This window comes from Panthera tigris, chromosome D3, assembly GCF_018350195.1.
Source record: "Panthera tigris isolate Pti1 chromosome D3, P.tigris_Pti1_mat1.1, whole genome shotgun sequence".
NCBI lineage: Eukaryota > Metazoa > Chordata > Mammalia > Carnivora > Felidae > Panthera > Panthera tigris.
Genome location: NC_056671.1, coordinates 56,632,562 through 56,651,709, shown reverse-complemented (window position 1 = coordinate 56,651,709; position 19,148 = coordinate 56,632,562).

The window sequence follows — 19,148 nt, the reverse complement described above, 5'->3', positions numbered from 1 at the left end:
GCAGCTTCCTCACCTCTCTCAGCCTTCACAGAATTGAAGAGAGTTAGGGTCTTGCTCTGGATTAGGCTCCGACTTAAGGGAATGTTGTGGCTGGCCTGACATAATATTCATACCACTAAAACTTCCTCTGTATCAGCAATAAGGGTGTTTGGCTTTCTTCTCATTCTCCACTGGAGTTGCACTTTTAATTTCCTTCAAGGACTCTGCCTTTGCATTCACAACTTGGCTGTTTGGTGGAATACACCTAGCTTTCAGCCTATCTCAGTTTTCAACATGTCTTCCTCACTAAGCTTAATCATTTCTAGCTTTTGATTTAAAGTAAGAGACAGGTGACGCTTCCTTTTACTTGAACACTGAGAGGCCACTGTAGGGTTAAAATTGTCCTAACTTAATTTCTTTTGTGTCTTGGTGAATAGGGAGGCCCGCAGAAAGGGAGAGAGGTGAAGCAGTCAGAACACACACAACATTTACCAACTAAGTTCACTGTCTTCCATGCGTACAGTTTATGGGCACCCCGGAACATCAAAGCTCACTAATTCAAGGTCACCATAACAAACATAATAATATAACGAAAAAGTTTGAAATACTTTAAGAATTACCAAAATATGACCCAGAGACGCAAAGTGAACAGATGCCATTGGAAAATGGTGCCAATACACTTGTTCAACACGGGGCTGCCACAGACCTTTAGTGTGTAAAACACAGCACCTGCAAAGTGCAATAAAATGAGGTATGCTTGTAAAGGATCAGTCAATTTAAAGATACATCAAAAAGCAAGTATCTGGGGTACGTGGATGGCTCAGTTGGTGAAGTGTCTGACTCCTGATCAGTTCATGATCTCACTGTTTGTGGGATCGGGCCCCACACTGGGCTCTGCACTGACAACAAAGAGCCTGCTTAGGATTCTCCCCCCCCCCCCCCCCCTTCTCTGCCACTCCACTGCCCAGTCTCTCTCTAAAAAAAAAAAAAAAAAAAAAAAAAGCAAGTATCCAATCTGATCCAATCTGAAGATCTGAGAGGAAAGAACAATCTTTTAGTGAACAGAGCTTCAGTGAGTTATGGTACAATATCACAGAGTTTAGTATATATGAAATCAGAGTCGCAAAAGGAGATTATACAAAAATCCTATAGAAAATTATACAGAAAAGTATATGCAAAAATAACAGCTGAAAATGTACACAATTTGGAGAAAACATAAAATTTCAAATCTAAGTCCAGTGAACGCTAAGCAAGATAAATACATGGAAAATCCCAACTACAGCACATCATATTCAAAGTGCTGAACAGTAGGGGCACCTGGGTGGTTTCGTGGGTTCAAGCCCTGAGTCGGGCTCTGTACTGACAGCGTGGAGCTTGCCTGGGATTCTCTCTCTCCCTCTTTCCCTCCCTCTCTGCTTCTCCCTCACTCATACTCTCTCTTTTTCTCTCAAAATAAGTGAATAAACTTAAAAAAAAAAAAAAACCGTATAATAAAAAAAAAAAAGTGCTGAACACTAAAGATACAGAGAAAATCCTGAAAGCAGCCAGAGGAAAAAGACATATTATATACAGAGGAAAAAATAACAGTTGACTTCTCATTACGCAAAACAATTTTCAGGTAAAGAGAAGCCAAAACAACTCGTCTCTTGCAGACCTGTACTACATCCAATGATATAAAGGAAGTTCTTCAGGCAGAAGGGAAGTGACACCAGATCTGTAAGTATGAAGATGTAATATATGCAAAAATTAGAGCAAACAATAGAGGTGGGAGTAAGTGGAACTACATAGTTGCAAGGGACTTACATTTTATGTGAAATAGTACAACCTAGTACCCATTCATGGTATGTAAAACAAACAAAAGAAATCCCAGGAGACTGAAATGAAGAATAAACTTTGTTAACCTGATAAAGGATATCTGCCCCAAATCTACAGTAAACAAAACAGTTACTGGTAAAGTCCTGGAAGCATTCTCTTTAAAGTTAGTAAAAGGATAAAAATGTCTTCTATCACTTCTTCCTCTCAACGACATACTAGAAGTCATACCTAGAAGAGTAAAACAAGAATATGAAACAAAAGATTTAAGAATTGGAAAGCAGAAGAAAAAAACAGAGACAGAGAGAGAGAAATGATAGAGAAATCCAAGCAAATAAAGACATTTAGAACTAGTGAGAACTTTTGGCAAGCCTGCTGGATACAAGTTCAACATGCAAAATTCAATAAACTATTTTTGCCGATAATAACTAGAAAATTGCTTAGAAAGTCCCTTTAAAAAATAAAAACAGCATGTTCAAATATGGATGGTTTATTAAAGAAATAAATCCTCTCAATATTAATCTATACATTTAATACAGTTCCAATCAAAATCTCAATACAATTTTTTTTATATATAGAACTTTAAAAGCAGGGTAAAATCACATGGGAGAGCAAAGCCATGGAAGCAAATAAAAGTTTGAACAGGATGAGAGAACTCTACCATATATCAAGCTGCAGTAATTAAGTCAGTGTGATACATGGGCAGAGACAGATTAAAGGACCATAGAAGAGAATGAAGAGTACAGAATCAGACCCAAATGATCATACAAACTTGATACATGACAGGTGTCACTATACACCGGTGTGAAAAAGATAGACTGTTTAATAAATGTTCATCCACGTGTAAAAATAAAACTCCCACCTCACATCATTAAAAAAACCCCTAATTCTAGGTGAATTAAAGATTTGAGGATATACAGTTCTAAAATTTTTAAATAAAATATAAGCAAGTATCTTTGTATCTTTGGGTATGAAGAATTTCTTAAATAATCCCCAAAAGCACAAACCATAAAAGGAAAAAGTGAGTAATTTCTACTACATGAAAATTAATTTTTTAAATATAACCAAAGACATCATCATAGACAGTTAAATGATAAACCAAAGACTAGGGGGGAAATATCCACAAGAGAAATTATAAGAAAAGATTAATATCAGAATGTATTAATAATTTCTCCAGGGCACCTGGGTGGCTCAGTCAGTTAAGAGTCCAACTCTTGGTTTAGGCTCAGATCATGATCTCATTAATTCAGGAGACAGAGCCCCACGTGGGCTCTCTGCTGACAGCATGGAGCCTGCTTGGGATTCATTCATTCTCTCTCTCTCTCTCTCTCTCTCAAATAAATAAATAAACAGGGGCACCTGGGTGGCTCAATTGCTTAAGCATCCAATTCTTGATCTCAGCTCGGGTCATGATCTCACAGTTCATGTGATTGAGCCCCACATTGGGCTCTGTGCTGATAGCGTGGAGCCTGCTTGGGATTCTCTCTCTCCGCCCCCCCCCCCGCCTCAAAATAAATACACTTAAAAAAAATTTTTTTTTTAATACATAAAAATAAATAAACTTAAAAAAAAAACCCTTCAACTTAAAACAAGCAACAAAGTGGAATGAAAATTGTCATGGTAATGGGTAAATCACAGGTAAGGAACCATAAAAAGCCAATGAACATGAAAATATGCTCAACTTCAATAGTATTCAGAGAAATGAACGTGACCTCATCAAACTGGCAAAACACAAATGTTAATAAGGAATAAATGGGACACTCATACAATGTTGTTCCAAGTGTAATTTGGCACAGCCACTTTGGAGAGCAGTCCGGCATTATCCAGAATAGCTGAAGAAAACACTACCCCATTATTCAGTAATTCCACTTCAGGTATATACCCGGGAGAAACTCTCTCTCACATACTTACAAGGAGACATGAACAAAGACTACAGCATGGTTTATAAGCGGGGGGGGGGGGGGGGGGGGGGGGGGGGGTAAACAACCTAGATGCACAGCAAGAGGAGAATGAATAAACTGTGACAGAATAATATATAGCAATTACAATTAAACTAGAACCATGTGCATCAATATTGGTAAACACTGTTGAATAAAAAAAGCAATGTATGTATAGTATGTTCCATTTATACACAGTTTTAAAGCATATTAAAATAAAACATCCCATGGACACAAACATATATTGTAAAAACAGCATAACATGAAGGAATACAATATGCCAAATTCACATTATGGGTATTTCTGAGGAGGGAAGGAAGGGCTTCAATAATACTGGAACTTTTTTTATACAAAAGATCTAAATTGTGGCAGACTGCTAGTTTCTCACCAAATACCAATTTTCTTCCTCCGTCTTATACATCAAACTGCTGTATTAATAACAGTGGCAATTTACCTCTCTTGGCCTGCCAGCAAGCTGAAGGTAGCCAACAAGATAAAATCAGCAATCACTGGGTGGGACTATGGGAAAGATACTGAAAGGATGAGGACTTCACGGGGACAGGGACCCTTTGCCCTTACTCCTTCATTTATTCTCCTGCCTGGAATAGGGACGTGAAGGATGGAGCTGCAACTGTGAGATGATGACCTTGAGAAAAAAAGAAAGCTACGAGGTAAGGACTGGAAAGCAGAAGTGAGATGTCCGGTCCTTGAACCAAACAACTGCCACAGCCAGAAAGGAAAAAAGTCCCTTTTAAAGCACCTTTTCCAGGGGGAAGAAAGGTTGCAGGGATCTTTTAAATGCAACCAAACCTATGGCTAGGCTAACTGACACAGAAGAAAACAGGGGGAAAGTGTGAAGATAAGGCAGATTGTGCTACTGTACTTTTCTCTGTTTTTAATTTTTTATTAAAAAAATCTTTTATCCCTCAGATTTGAAACAGAGATTCTCAAATGTTAACCACAGACAACTGCTGGCCCACAGACCAAGAAAAACTACAAAGGCAACATGTACACTTTATGAGGTGGCCCAACCAGAGTGGATAAAGAATTCGACAGACACGGGCCAACCACACTTGGAGAGCGCAGACCGCTACTATGCTATTGCCACCAGCACTGCTACCGCCAGTTTGGATAACAAAACAATCCCACAGTCTCTTGGCTCAGGCTAGGGATGAGAAACACCAAAAACAATTTGCAGACTAAATGGAAATCTCTGTTGTCATTCCCTTTTCCCTATTTTTCCTTCTCCATGCATTCCCCAGAGCTGGTGCCACAGTTTTCTGCTTCCACAACTGGATCATCTGAGAAGCAAAAATATCACAGGACAACGGTACCTTCAGATAAAATTTAGCTGTCTCTTACAACTGCAAACAGGAAGGTTCTTTTCAGAACTACTTCATCCAAAACACTGTGTGACGTTACTAACTTAAGTGACCTTTTCAGATCTAAAAGTTTTTTAAATTTGCTCAACAGACCAGATGAAAACACAAGTTTGGAATGAAGGTAGATTTTAGATTTTGGTGCAAGATAATGGTCTAAAATATTTAGGTAAACACGTGAAAAAGAACACAAGAAAACAACAACAAAGTCCTTGTGTACTTATTGGCCTGTTACAGAAAGACGATAATCTAGTGGTCATGACTTACCACAAGTACCACACAATGCAAAACATACCCTTCATTTTCTTTCCTTACCTAGTCAGCAATTTGGTACATTCGTTTTTGCGTGGGTTTTTTTTCCTAATTTGATTTCTCACTTATTTGGTTTCTCTCTAATGCCACTTAAATTTGTTTCTTAGCTTACAACGTTAGTGGTTGTTCTGCATTCTCTGCTGCTGATTTTATTCAACTTTCTGGCCCCCTGCCTTGTGCTTCTGTGAATAGCTATTCCCCACCTCACTCCCTCAATGTGGTTTTCCCCCAGTCTCAGATGGCTTCTGCACTGACACTAGCTGAGATCCATACTAGGCCCTAGCATCCCAAGTGCCTTTTCTTGGAATTTTTTTCAGTCCTTTGGGGGCAGATAATAGGATTTGCTTCCTGATCTCAGAACCAAGAAACAAAACAAAACAAGACAACAACCTCTGAGATCAGTATGTTTACATTTAAGAATGTAGTAGAAAGTTAACAGGAAAATTACTGGAAAAAAAAAATCCCTGAAAGAATCCTGCTATATTCACATCAATAGCTCAAAACACTTCTTCTGCATTATTTTTTTCAGTTCCACTGAATTCTCCCAATTCTGCTAAAACCTCTGAACACTAGGGTTCTCTTTGCTTCCTACTTAACACTCCACAGTTGCACATGTTTTTATCACTAATAAAAATGTAACTAAGATAGGGTTTTTTTGCAGATGACATTTCTCTACTTTAGCTTTAGAGAATTTAAGAATTAAGTTCACACATGACCAGGGTTTTTCAAACATACCTACTATGTTCCAGCCTGGATTTAGCTTCCTTCTTATAACTATAAATTCAAAAATAATTAAAATAGTTAAGATACATTTAAACATTATCAAAGAGCATATACTTTTTATTTTTTTATTTAAAATTTTAACTTTTATTCAGTTTTTTTAAATTTTTTTTTTAACGTTTATTTATTTTCGAGACAGAGACAGAGCATGAACAGGGGAGGAGCAGAGAGAGAGGGAGACACAGAATCTGAAACAGGCTCCAGGCTCTGAGCTGTCAGCACAGAGCCCGACGCAGGGCTCAAACTCACGGACCGTGAGATCATGACCTGAGCCGAAGTCGGACGCTTAACCGACCAAACCACCCAGGCGCCCAACTTTTATTCAGTTTTAAGAGACAGAGAGAGAGACAGAGCGTGAACGGGGGAGGGGCAGAGAGAAAGGGAGACAGAATCTGAAGCAGGCTCCAGGCTCCCAGCTGTCAGCTCAGAGCCCAACGCGGGGCTCAAACTCACGAATGGTGAGATCACGACCTGAGCCGAAGTCAGACGCTTAACCAAATGAGCCACCCTGGCGCCTCGAGAGCATATACTTTTTAATGAATATAAAATAATTTTACAGCTTTAATGAGAAGTCCTAACACCACTGCAGAGAACAGTTAAATTTAACTATAACTTTCAGTTTTGCATTTTGCTGTGCTGTTAACTGTAGTACTGCCCTATATACATGAAGTGCTTGATTACCAAAAAAAGAACAGCAAAGTAGTCTTAAAGGAGAAGATGAAAGAGTTACCTGATACAGCAAAGTTTATGGTTTTATGATAAAGAACCTTAATCTGGAGGGAGAGTTATTTTAAAAAGAGCAAAGGAGAAGGAGAGAGAAATAATAAAAATTAGGTATCGTTTTATTTCTCCACAGAAGAGTTTTTTCACAAAGACCAATCGTAACGTGTGGATTTGTTTGACTTTCGACTCTACAAACCAACTCAGACATTTTAAAGACCACTGGGGAAATCTGACTGGGTATTAGATGACATTAGGGAATTAATGTTAGTTTTATCAGGAGTAACAACAGCAATAAGGCTAGATTTGAGAACATTCTCATTATTAAAGATCCATACTGAAGAATGTTACAGGTAAAATGACATGATGTCTTGAATTACTTTAAAATACTTGGGCTTGGGGGTCAGGAGTAGCAGGGATTGAGAAGTAAAGCACATGTGGCAAATCTTAACCTTAGTTGAATATGGAAGATGGATACAGGTTTAAGGAGATTCATTTTACTATTTCTTTTATATATTTAGAATTTTTTGAAATACAAAAAAAAAACAACTTTTAAGCTTGTTCTAGATAGCTCAAAGCTAAGTTAGAATTACGAATGGATTTAACATTCCACTGTGGCAGGCCAAATACTGCAAACATTAGCATTTTGTGAACAAAATCAAGGCATGAATACACTCATTCACTTAACTTCAATTTAATAATGCACACTTACTATATGCCACACATTTTATTAGACCCTGGGAGAGCAAAGAGTTAGACAATGTCACTGTCCTTAGGGAGGACACAGTCACCATGAATCCCTGTGATAAAGGATTCCAGGTGGTCAGACAGAAGGCACAGAGAATAGCAGCCACAGACAAAAGACTGAGCAGAAAACTGTCAGACTGCCTGCGATGTGCCATGTACATTACATCCATGTATCCCTGCTACTCTCAAATAGAAGAGAGTTCTATACTAATAGAACTCATTAGTTCTGTCTGTCTTCATACAAGACTCCACCTCAGCATAAAAGAATCTATGGGTAGAAGGTTCCTCTATAGATGACTGTGCATGAGAAAATTTTAGACTAACAAACCTTTCAAGTGGGTTTTATCTTCATGTTTCAGCTGAGGAAGCTCAAGAGTCATGTTTTAGGAGTAAGCAGAACATCCACATTTAGAGAACCGGAAGGTCTAAGAGGTCAAAGAAGAATCTGGAGAGTGACACATAAAACCAAAAAAGAACCAAGTTCTCAGAAAGGAGTTCTCCACAAGACGAAATGCTACAGAGGAAGGTTAAGTGACACTGGAAGCTGTTTTTGTCAATATTTAGCAAGCTGCAGGGAGTTTGGTGATTTAAACATGACACTAAAAAACACCAGAGGGTCTCCTAAACTGTGCTAAGTAAGAGAAATGAAACACTACTCAAACCTTACTACTAATCCCATTAGCCATATGTAGTGGAAAGCTACGGATAAAAAAAAAAAAAAAATCTACAGTTCCTAAAGCTAGAAAGACTACTCCTTCCTTTAATGGGGGTACAGAAGTTAAAGAAGGAGAATGAAAGCACAGCAAAGGCTACTGCACTTACTGAGAGCTAAGCACTCTCAGAGGCACTATGTTACATAAGCCTCCCACTGAGCAGTGAGCTAGGTACTGTTATGCTCTTCACCTTACAGATAAGAAAACAGACACTTTAAAAGGTTGGGTAATTTGGCCAAAGTCACACAGAATTTCTAAAGACCGGAATTCAAAATCAGCCAAGTCCCAGTAATCATGATAAAACCCATAAATCTGTAGCCTTTATCATCTACCTCCAGAGTTTACAGAAATGGAATCATAATAGAATAGTCTTTTGCTACCTTTTTACTCCAACACGTTTTTACGATTTGTCCACATTGCTGTATTAATAGCTAACTTTTCTTTGGTGCCATAGAGCAGATGATTGGCAAATTGCTATTTTTATAAACAAAATTTTATGCAAACACAACCACACCCATTCTATTTCTTTATGAATGGTTTATGGATGCTTTTGCACTATAACACCAAAGCTGAGGAACTGCAACAAAGACTGTATGGCCTGCAAAGCCTAAAATATTTACTATCTGGAGCTTTACAGTTTGTTGACTTCTGCCACAGAGCACTGCAGTGGCATACCTGATATTGTCCAAGTTTTATATTCGATATAGTTTTCCTGTGCATTTCCTGGTTGACAAATATTTAATGCCTAACATTTTTCTTCTACGAAATGGCTTTTCTTTTCTATTGTCCATTTACCTTTCTCATTGTCATATATGTGTGTGGATATATATACATACGTGTGTATATCACTGTGATAAAAATTTGTCAATTGTAGAAATCTCTTCAAAAAATATCTTCTACTTCTGTACTTGTGACTAGTCTCTACACTCTGTTGTAAAGAAGAAATAAAAGATCGTAATTTTAATACAGCCACATTTATTAACCTTTTCCTGCAACTGTTTTGCTTTTAGCATCTTCTTAAGAAAGTCTGAGGTCATAAAATTCTCTAATATTTTATTCTGAAAGCTTACGTTTATCATTTCACAATTACATTTTTAATCCATCTGGAATTAGTTTTTTTGAATATGGTGTGAGGTTGAAATCTTTTTTTTTCCCCCAATGTGGATAAATAATACCAACACCACTTACAGAGTATTCCATTTCCTTATTTGATTTGTAACACTAGCTCCGTTATGTATCAGATTTCCAAGTATGTACAGTTCTGTATTTCACCTCAATTTTCCTCCATTCCCTAGTGTCTATCCTTGCCCTATTACTACATGATCTCAATTACTATAGTTTCACAGTAGTCTTAAAATCTAGCAAGACAAGTGGTCTTCAGAAAATATCTTGGCTATTCCTGGTAGTTTGCTTTTCCAAATAAATTTTAGAATTAATTTGTCAAGTCCCACAAAAACAAATAAAGCCATACCCTGCAGGGTTTTTATTGAAATAGCAATGAATTTATACATTAATGACAGATTAATTGGTATGTTTACAACACATAGTTTTTCTCCCTATGAACATAGCTGGCCCCCAAATTTATTTAGGTCTTCTAATGTAACTTTTATAACTTTCTATATAACTTGTCACCTCTTTTTATATTTATTCCTAGGTAGCTTTTTTTTTTTTTTTTTTAACTGCGGTCAAGTATCCCTTTTTTTTTATTGTGGCTTGGATTTTTGTTTTTGTTTTTTTGCTCCATTCAAGCAGTAGGATCTCCAAGTCCAAATCCAGTGAGAGTGGACTTGCAGTTACCATTTCTCAAGGAAGACTCCCCTCTCCGATGAAAGACAGGCTGAGACAAGTAACCCCCCTTCCCCTACTCCTACTTGCCCCACCCCTCACTGTGGGACAAGTGTCTAATTTTTTTTCCAAGTTACCCACCAACACCTTTCATGGAGTTTCAGCTTTATACACAGACTGTGCATCTTCTCATCTTGCTTGATCCCTACACTCTACCTAGTACCCCATTGTCACCCTGCAAAATTCAAAGCTCTAGGCGTCCAGGGATCGACAGATACCAGAAGCCCCAGCATAGCAGCCAGTGTCAACATTAGTCTACTTCTCTGGATTCAAGATTTCTTGTTTTTGACCACTGAGGCGTTTCCTTACCTGTTTGTCAGCTCAACTATGCATTTTAAAAACTATTTTGAATATCTGGTCCAGTATTTTTAATCTTACACAAAGGGAAACTTTTTTTTAAAAAAATCCGTAGTCTGCCACATTTCCAGAAACTGAAGCCTCTAAATATTTGAATAGTCTGCTACCTGAGTATTTTTCCCTAGAAGAAATGTATCTCTACTTCTAAAAGCCAAAGGAAAAATAATTCATTCAATTAACAAATATCTGCCAAACACTGTTCTACGCACTTGGCTTATATCAATAAACTAAACAAAGATTAATGCATACAAAAACTCTATGTGGAAGGAGAGGTGCACAGACAGCAAACAAAAAAACATAAGTAAAACTGACCTGTATCAGAGAAGGCAGCAAGAGCAATGGTAAGAAAGAAGAAATTGGTCAGGTAGAAGGATCAAAGGTAAGGCACCTAGTATTTCCACACAAGATTATACCAATTATTTTTTTAAACATAAAATCATAAGAAACTATGAGTTTTCTTCTCTTGATGTGAAGTAGGATGGCAAGCAATCTATAGACCTGTTAATATTATATGACTCCACACACCTCAATGAAATAGGAACACATTTTAATATCAATAATTGGAGATGATGCTCAAAAAGTTATGACACTACCTATTCAAAAACTAAAACTCAAATAAATGGAATTTAAAAATAAATTTATGAGGGTGCCTGCTAGCTGAGTCAGAAGAACATACGACTTTTTTTTTTTTTTTTTTTTTTTAAGTAGGCTTCATGCCCAGTGGAGGGCTTGAACTCACAACCCTGAGACCAAGAGTCGCATGCTCTACCAGGTGCCCCAAGTATGCGACTCGTGATCTCAGGGTGGTGGGTTCGAGCCCCACAATGGGTGTAGAGATTACTTGAACTTTTAAAAAAATGTTAGAAAAATAAAAATAAACTTATGATTGGGATCAAAGTAGGCACTTAAATATTTACTGAAAAAATGGTTAAATGTGCATTATCTTTTATATTTCTAAAGATATTTAGAATTTAATTATCACTATTAGGCGGTTCTTACGAATGCTGAACCTAATCTAGAAAGCAATTAGTCCCATTATATTTCATTCTATCTTTTATGGAGCTCTACTATCCTATTTATAACTACTTAAAACAGGATTTTCTCTTTTCATAAGAAGAATCATGTATGAAGCTGAGTTATTAAATCATGCCTTAAAATATTTAACTCCAAATCCAAGACCATACTTTTAAGTCCTATAATTATTGTCATTGCTTTTCTCTGTATTACTCAATTTTTCCTTCCGTGTCTTATAAGGTAGACAATAAAGCTAGAGCTTATATTACAAACACTGTGTCATAATTATATACAACAATCTTTTTTAATGATGCAGGTAATAAATAATGTAATAATGTAATGAATGAATGTTCCAGCACAGCCACTTTATGTTGCATGTCAAAGAAGACTCCCTAAGGACAGAACCTATAAAACTTAAAGACAAGATTTACATGCAACAGCAGAAGCTTTACAGGAAACTTGTGACCCTTTTTCAAGACAAAAAATTAGAAATGGTTCCATGTAACAAACAGACTGTCTTGAGAATGCTGCCTGAGACAGACAATAGTAACATACTAAAATCAGCTAGAGGTAAGAATGCTTCAGCACCGTCCAACCTCCTGTCCTCTGCTAGCTACTTTCTACTCCGTTTTCCAGACAGTGAGAATTCTTCCTCTATTTGGCAACTAGAATTAGACTTCCTCTAGCTCCTTACTTACATCTTGGTTATGTACTGGGCCTTGACTATATTTTATTTTACATACTCTCAGACATGAAAGACAGAAAATAGTCTAAAAAACCTGAGTTAGATGATGTCTGATGACATAAATACTTCTACAAGGTTGCTGCAAATTTCAGTTAAATTTTCTTACAAAGCTGGAAAAGTAAACCTCTGAAACAAAATTAAGTCTCTGGTTGCAATTAAATCTTTTTATTTATTTGAGAGAGAGAATGAGAGAGTGAGAGAGCAAGAGAGTGGGGGAGGAGCAGAGAGAGAGGGAGAAAGAGAATCCCAAGAAGGCTTTTTTTTTTGGCCGCGGAGCCCGAAGCAGGGCTCAATCTCACAAACCTTGAGCTCATGATCTAAGTCAAGTTCAAGAGTCAGAGGCTTACCTGGGAGCCTGGGTGGCTCAGTCCGTTAAGTGCCTGACTTCAGCTCAGGTCATGATCTCACAGCTCATGAGTTTGAGCCCTGCGTTGGGCTCTGTGCTGACGGCTCAGAGCCTGAAGCCTGCTTTGGATTCTGTGTCTCCGTCTCTCTCTCTGCCCTTCCCTTGCTTGCGCTCTCTCTCAAAAATAAATAAAAATTAAAAAATAAAAAAAATAATAAAAAAAAAAAAGTCAAAGGCTTACCCAATTGAGCCACCCAGGCGCCTTGCAATTACATCTTTTCATTTATCTTTTTTCAACGTTTTTTATTTATTTTTGGGACAGAGAGAGACAGAGCATGAACGGGGGAGGGGCAGAGAGAGAGGGAGACACAGAATCGGAAACAGGCTCCAGGCTCCGAGCCATCAGCCCAGAGCCTGACGCGGGGCTCGAACTCACGGACCGCGAGATCGTGACCTGGCCGAAGTCGGACGCTTAACCGACTGCGCCACCCAGGTGCCCCTTCATTTATCTTTTTTAACTGTGTTTGTTCTTGTTTGTTTTTGAGACAGCACAAGCGGGGGAGGGGCTGAGAGGGAAGGCAATAGGGAATCTCCAGCAGGCTCAGCGCTGGCTAGCAGCAGGACTAGACCTCATGAACCATGAGATCATGTCCTGAGCTGAAATCAAGAGTTGGATGCTAAACTGACCGAGTCATCCAGGCACCCCAATTAAATCTTTTTATGAAAACAAACCAATGATAACACACTTAAAGGAAAATGGCCTCGATAACATATTAATACAAGTATTCCGATGCCTGCTATGATATAAAGAGCCATGAAAGAAGTCACTGAAAGCTACGCTATGGTAGAGTGCAAAATCTGCACAGCATGCTCACCTGCCTCACTCTCTCACACACAGTATTCTCACGCTGGAGGCATCAAACCCACGGTCAATTCAGCAGCAAGGCCAAGGAAATGAGAAAGGAAAAGCAGGGCCCCAGGGACCTCCTCCTCCCTAACCTCCAATACATATGTACCTTTATGTGTTTTATACACTGGAGCTTGGTAGAAGATATCTGAAAATGTACTCCTGCCACTAAAAAGATTCAAAACCATCCACCTGTCGCAGCAGGAACCAACGCCAGGGTCCTCGACATCCTTTTAAGGAGTCTGCAAGGTCGAAACTATTTGTAAACCAAGTTATTATTTGTCTGCTTCCTCTTGTTCTGTCATGAGTAGTTGAGTTCCAGAGGATACATGACATATGATATCACAACAGAAGGAACGCAAAAGAAGATGCAAGAATCTAGCTATGAGAAGCCAGACATCAATGAGATTTACACAAATATAAAACAAGGACACATTCCTCACTAATTTTGTTTTGAAAGCAGTTATTTTCATAAAAATGTATTTATGTTAACAGGTAATGTGCTTATTATTTTAAATGAATTAATGTTTTTTGAAGTGTCTAGGTTTTTATCTTTAATATCATAAATATTAATAGACATAACCCACAAAACAAAATTTTGTTTTGAGGTCTTCAATACAACAAAATTCATAGTAAAAAAAATCCATACCTACATTTGCTCCACAAACATTTGTTAAATACCAGCTTTATGCTAGGTTCTAGGTGCTGAGGACACAGCAATCAACAGGACAGACCAGGTTCCTGCTCTCATTGAATGTAATGATGTTTTGGAATATAGACAATAAGCAAAAATAAACAAAAAGTGTCAGCTAATAAGGAATGCTCTATAAATAAAGAGGAAGGAGCGTGTTGGTAGGTGACTAGGCAGGTCCTTTACAATGGGTGATCAGGAGAGGCTTCTCTGAGACAGCGTCATGGAGGAGGAGGAGACTGGAAAGAAGGGCCAGCAGCCAGCCAGAACAGCATCTCAAGCAGAGCCTTTGGGATTCTGCCCACCATACCCCGACCACACTTCAGTTCTGCTCTGCACCTTCTTCAGGTGCCCTGCCCTTCAGTCACATCCAACAACTCCTAGTTCCCCAAATAAGCCCTGCTGCCTCTCGCTTCCATGTCTCCACACGTGCTGTTCCCACTGTTTCATATGGCCTCTGCTTGTCCTCACTTGTCAAACTCACACAAGATTCGGGCCAAAGGTCCATGAAGGCAGAGCTCTCATATTCCCTGGACCTACAGCTGTGCCTGCTGACGCACTGCTGGGACTCAAAAGAATGGGTTCTCACCTCCGCAGACTTCCCCCTCTGTACCACCTGTACTGATGTCATCAGTTGTATTTTTGCATGCCAAGTCCACCCATTTGATGGTGAGTCCTTGAAGGCACTTCTGAATGCAGCATCGAGCACAGTGCCTGATTCATAGTGGTAGGTGCTTAATAACTATCAAACCATGACTAAGTCACTGAATCACAGTTGTTATTCTAACTACAGCTATTTTTATGTCTAATCTCTTAAAAGTGGGAATTATGGCTTATCTTTCTATCACCCACTCAGTCCACCACTGTGCCTTTTACATCACACATATTCCATAAATGTTTGTCACATTAACATTACTGAATGTCATCTCTAAAGCACTTAATAAATTCGAAAGCCTTTTTGCAAAGGGCAACATTCTCCAACAGGAATACGTCCTGTTTGGTTTACCCTAATGGTGTAGGAGGTGGCCAGTATCCACATCATAGGTCTCAGCTTGCAGAGAAGCAAATCCTCATTAGATAGATACTGGACTGTTGTAAAAGTCAGTTGAAAACTGAAGGTTAAGTAAAGTGGATTTAGTGTTCTAGGGGGCAACTTCACACAGAAAGCAAAACAGTAAAATTATTTCACTTACAAGCGTGTCTATTCTTACTGTTTGTTGCTCATCAGCTGAACTGATTTGTTATGTGGAGGCAGAACTACCACATGATAGCTATTTACATTACCAATCCCTTAACCTTACCATGTTCTTAATTCTCACATGCTATGAACAAGCTTGTTTCCTCATAAACTCTTCTAAAAGTTCTCTTCAGTTGGCTGTCTACTGTATTCATCTGAGCCTACAATGCTAGAAGACCAGGTCTTATTTTCATTTTATTGTCTGTGAGTTAAAACATACAATGAAAATGATTTACTCCAAAAGACCCTGTGAGTTAAAGTTTAAGCTGTATTATTTAGACTTGTATTTAGAACATTAGAATGTGTCACTTTCTCTGAACTGTTTATGGAGTCAAGGACAACACCAGATAACTCTTCCTGGGGAGAATATAAGCCTTAATAAATACCTATTTAAGTATCTAAATAAATGGGATTTAGCAAAAACAAAAACAAAAACCACACACAAAACCAAAATACATCACACAAAATCTTGTCAGCTAATAATATACAAAAATACACCCCAAAAGTAGCTATCACAGGGTCAATATTCACATTTTAAAGTGATTTAACCATGAATCATGCGTAAATAGCTGGTTGCTTCCATTTATTTCTATCAGCAGCCACAATTAACGTGATCCTGCAAAAGCAAAACAGAAACTGTGATTAATGGCTAAAACTATAGTGACAAAGGATGTACACAGCAGATTTTCCACAACAAACACATGCTGCCTATTCTTCCGTGTGTCCTATGAGCAACAGGACTTCGGCCACACTGACACGAGCACCACTCTCAGTTATAAAGAGTTTGTTAATCTACATTGTAGATTATAAGCCCCTTTGCTTCTTTTCACTCCCCTTCCTGTGGGTCCTTTCAAGGCCCATTAGAGCTCTCAAAGAATTTATAAGAAAACAAAGAAATTTAAATCTAAGCCAACAAATTCTGCACCAGGGCAAAATAGATTTTAAAAACAAAAATCCTTGTCGGATGGAGAATTAGTAAACAGTTCCAGATAAAATTCTTTGGGATTTATTTCAATTCTTGTCAGTATTTTTATGACCACTGAGAATAATAATAATTTTAAAGTGGTTTTTGTTTTGTTTTGAGAGAGAGAAAGAAAGAGACAGAGTGGGAGAGGCACAGAGAATCCCAAGCAGGCTACACACTGTCAGTGCAGAACCCGATGTGGGGCTCAAACTCACAAACCATGAGATCATGACCTGAGCTGAAACCAAGAGTCAGACGCTTAACCAACTGAGCCATCCAGGTGCCTCAGCACTAAATGAATTCCCAGAGTTCCTTGCAGTGCGTTTCATGGACCCATGCCCTATGCCATCACACAGGCACCAAAAGGGCCCTGGCACTGGGTTTAATGCTCTGCCATCACTGTCTTGAAGTACTGAACAGTTTTTTAGTAAGGGCCCCACATTTTCATTTTGCACTGGACTTACATTATATAGTTGCTCTATTCCCTGAAATTCTAATACTCTATTATTCTGTAAAAGTACACCTCCAAAAAACAGAACTGAGGTGACCAATATTCCATTTGTTTCAGAATAATGACTTTTAGAACTATATTCTATGTCTTTGAAAAACAACAATTGTACATGGAAGACAATTCAAATCCTAGGAACTAATTTCACTTTTAAACATAAAAAATACTAAATATTATTTGGGATATCATTATTATAACATATGTCATTCAAAGCCAAGAATCTAAAGGAATTAATACTAAGCACAGAGCTCGTCATAATCAGTATAAAAAAATAATTCTCTTTGTCTCCTAGTCACTGCTTTCTCCAAAATGCTTCTGATAATCTGTATATCCTACCCTCCACTTTTGAAAATACAGTTGACTCCTGAACAGCATGGGAATTAGAGGTACCATCCCCTGCAGTCAAAAATCAGCATATAACTTGATTCCGCAAACACTTAACTATGGACCAATAACAGAAACAGTCTATTAACACATATTTTGTACATGTATTATATATTGTATTCTTATAACAATGTAAGCTAGAAAAAAGAAAATGTTAAAATCTTAAGGAAAACACATTTACAGTACTGTGTTTTTTGAAGAAAATTCACACATAAGTGGACCCCCACAGTTCAAATCCATTGTTCAAGGGTCAACTATAATTCTCCTACAGGAAAACTTTTAGGGGGGACAGTCCCAATAGTATTATGATATCAAGACAGTAAAGAATTAAAATTAAAATGTAGGTGGCTATAGGGGCGGCAAGGGGGGCTCAGGTGATTGAGCATCTGACTCTTGGTTTCAGCTCAGGTCTTTTTTTTTTTTTTTTTTTTAATTTATTTTTGACAGAGAGAATGAATGGGAGAGGGGTAGAAAGAGAGAGAGGGAGACAAAGAATCTGAAGCAGGCTCCAGGCTCCAAGTTGTCAGCCCAGAGCCCGATGTGGGGCTCAAACTCACAAACCGTGAGATCATGACCTGAGCTGAAGTTGGAGACTTAACCGATTGAGCCACCCAGGTGCCCCAGATTTCAGCTCAGGTCTTGATCCCAGGAACGTGGGACTGAGCCCCTCCCTCACTGGGCTCCACACTGAGCATTGAACCTGCTTAAGATTCTCTCTCCCTCTGCCCCTCCCCAGCAAGCACAAGCACACACGCTCTCTTTAAAAAAAAAAAAAAAAGAGCTATAATTAATCCAATAATCTACTATGGAAAATAAAATGCTTTCAACTCATACAATGAACACAAAATCTGACAGAGCAAACAGAGAAGAGGCCCAATGGTAGTAATGGGCTCCAGGTAAAATAAAAACACCATTTCAAAGAAGAGGTCTGAAAAACAAAGCTATTTCCACATACCAGGAGATGGGCTGTAGGAGCAATGCTTTATTAATCTCATTTTATTCCATATATTCTGCATAAACTGACAGCATTTTAACTGACATGAATTTTTTTGTATAAAAATTCATTTCACTCTACGCTTATTATGTAGATATCCCCTAAAGCACTACTATACCAAAGATCAACTTTTTAGTTTTTTTTTGTTGTTGTTGTTGTTTATTTATTTTTGAGAGAGACAGAGTGCTGGGGGGGTTGAAGCAGAGACAGAGAGGGAGACACAGAATACGAAGCAGACTCCAGGCTCTGAGCTGTCAAGCACAGAGCCCAACACAGGGCTCAAACTCACCAACTGTGAGATCATGACCTGAGTGAGCCGAAGTCAGATGCTTAACCAACTGAGCCACCCAGGCGCCCCAAAGATCAATTTGTTAAAGACACACAATAAGAAGAGTAAATGAGGATGAGATTTAAAGTAAAACAGGGATGCCTGGGTGGCTCATTGGTTAAGTGTCAGACTTCAGCTCAGGTCATGATCTCACAGCTGGTGGGTTTGAGCCCTGTCCTGTGTAGGGCTCTGTGCTGACAGCTCGAAGCCTGGAGCCTGCTTCAGATTGTCTCCGTCTCCCTCCCTCCCCCCTGTCAAAAATAAACATTAAAAAATAATTTAGAGTAAAACAAAACACCACTGGTTAAGTCAGTCCATGAAAAGATGGTCACGTAAAGAAATTTTCAAAGGAGAACTTGGTATTTTTGTTGTTGTTGCTGTTGTTTTTAACATTTATTTATTATTGCGAGACAGAGACTGAGTATGAGCATGGTAGGGGCAGAGAGAGA